Below are 2,370 nucleotides of genomic sequence, written 5' to 3' on the forward strand. Positions count from 1 at the left end.
CTCCCCCTCCCTTGCTGTGGCCTGGGGACGCCTGCCCTTCTGTCTGCAGATGCTGTGGGCCTCAAGTTCAGCTTGGGGCTGTGAGTGAGACAGCTTGCCAGCTGTCCCCACAGACAGAGGACGTGTGTCCACGTGAGTTCAGTGTTTCTGTGTGGGAAACGCTTCCTGGCTCTTTCTGCCTGGAAACTTTCTGCCCATTCTGTGGTTCCCAGGGAGCATGGCCCTGGTGGGCAGGTGTGGTTTGACCTCTTCACGCCATCCGGTGGCCTGGAGGCCAGAGGCTCTCTTGAGTATCTCTGCCCCTGCGGTGGCTTCTTGTCTCCTGCTACCGGGCCTGATGTCGCTGGAGGTGCTGGCAGGGACTCTGATTTGATGGTCCGTACTGCTCCTGCCCTGCCTCTGTCCTGGCTCTGAACTAGCAGATGATGGTGCCAGAGGGCATGCCCCGCAGGGGCAGTCTCCAGGTGGAGGATGCGCTTGGTCCTCCAGGGCACTGGCTTTGCCCTTTTTTCCCCTTGATAGTTATGGCTCGCAGGGGCTCGTAAATATCTTGGGAAGAGGTTTCTGTAACCCCTGCCCTGGTGTGAGGAGGAAATGGCTCTGGCCTGGCTGCCTGGCGTAGCTCCATGCCCCAAAGAGAAGGACAGTGTTGGGAGTGTCTGCCGGCGCCGCCCCGGTCCTTTAGTCAGCGTCACTGCATCTGATGTGCAGAGGCTGGGCTGTACCTGTTGGGGAGGGCATAGACGGGGCTGGGTCTGCGGCAGCCCTCAGTCCTGAGCAGGTGGCAGTGAACAGCGCTGGCCCATCTGTCACAGCCCCTCTGTCCCCTCTGCAGTGCGCCTAGGTGGGCCCCTCCACGTGCCTTGGGGTGCTCCGCTTTCATGGTCCTTCTGGGCCAAGGCCCTTGGAGTGAGGAGGCTGAGCCAGGGCCTTGGGTTTCCCCGGTGCAGCCTCCTGTCCCTCCATGCGGCGTGCCGGGATTTTTGGATGAAAGACTCTCCCATGCTCTGTTGCTGGACTCGGCTGCCTCACCGGAAGTGATGTGTGTGGAAGGGTTGTATGTCACCTTTTCCACCTGTGAGTGTTTTCCCCAGAACATTTTAGATGCGGGCCGGCAGAGGGAGAAATAAGCTGGCCGTGGCAGTTGCTTGGTTTCCCAGGTGGAGCGGGCTAACACAGGAGGTGATGGGAACCTCTCCTGCAGTCCCTGCATGACCACTGGCCCTGCTGGCCTGGCAGTGTGGGCATCCTGGGGCTCTTCGGGGCTCTTCAGGTCCCAGAAGAAGCCCCAGGTAAGCTGGAACTCGGGTGAGGAGGGGACATGAGGATAAACAGCCGACCATGGCTTCAAGGATATCAGGGCCATCCCAAGTCCTCAGTGTCCTACTCCTGGCAAGGAGTTGGGTTTGGATCAAAAGTGTTTAAAATTAATATGTTGTCAGTGATTATAACAACACTGTTTACATAAAAACCATTTTTTCTAGTTCTAACAAGTTAGAAGTGAGGAAGGAATGAACACGAGTGCTTAGGAAACTGCTCTTTGGTGCTGGGCTGGTGTCCCGCACTGGGGTGTCGCTGCTGTCCGGGGGGCTGCTCTGCTGCCCCGGCCCAGGTCCCCTTGTGGTGTTGCCAGACAGGCCTCACGGTCTGCTGTGCAGAGAGAGGCAGGAAGGATCCCTGAAGAGTCTTGGAGAAAAGGTTCTGTGCCCTCAGGTGGGGCTTACCCCCTCGTATTTATAATCTTAATTTATCTAGTGCCCACCGTGGAAACAAATGCCTCTTGTATTGTTATGTACATAGTCCGTACCTGAGTGCTGTACAGAAGTTGTTCTGTGTATAAATAAAACAAGCCTGTTTTTGATCTTCCATCGCCAGAGTCCTTGTCATCATTCCTTGTGCTTTGACATAAAGTGTTGGTTGCCAGAATCTTTCCAAACTGGATTCAGAATTGTATTTCACCTGCTCTGAAAATAGGTTGAGTTGTTGGTGGCTAAAAAGCAAAACAGAATGCCATTGGAATGCCGTTGTATTTTTTAGGGTGTGGGTTCTATGATCTGTTGGACTAAAAATTCAGCAAGGAGAGAGGGGGTACTGGGCAGTGCTGAGACTCTCGGGTGTGATCACACAGCCTTGGCCCGGGAGACTGAGCCATTTTAATGAATATATATATATATTTTTTATTATTATACTTTAAGTTCTAGGGTACATGCGCATAACATGCAGGTTTGTTACATATGTATACTTGTACCATGTTGGTGTGCTGCACCCATCAACTCGTCAGCACCCATCAATTCGTCATTTATATCAGGTATAACTCCCAATGCAATCCCTCCTCCCTCCCTCCTCCCCCCTCCCCATGATAGGCCCCAG

The sequence above is a fragment of the Colobus angolensis genome, unplaced genomic scaffold, assembly GCF_000951035.1.
Source record: "Colobus angolensis palliatus isolate OR3802 unplaced genomic scaffold, Cang.pa_1.0 Scaffold33, whole genome shotgun sequence".
Lineage (NCBI taxonomy): Eukaryota > Metazoa > Chordata > Mammalia > Primates > Cercopithecidae > Colobus > Colobus angolensis.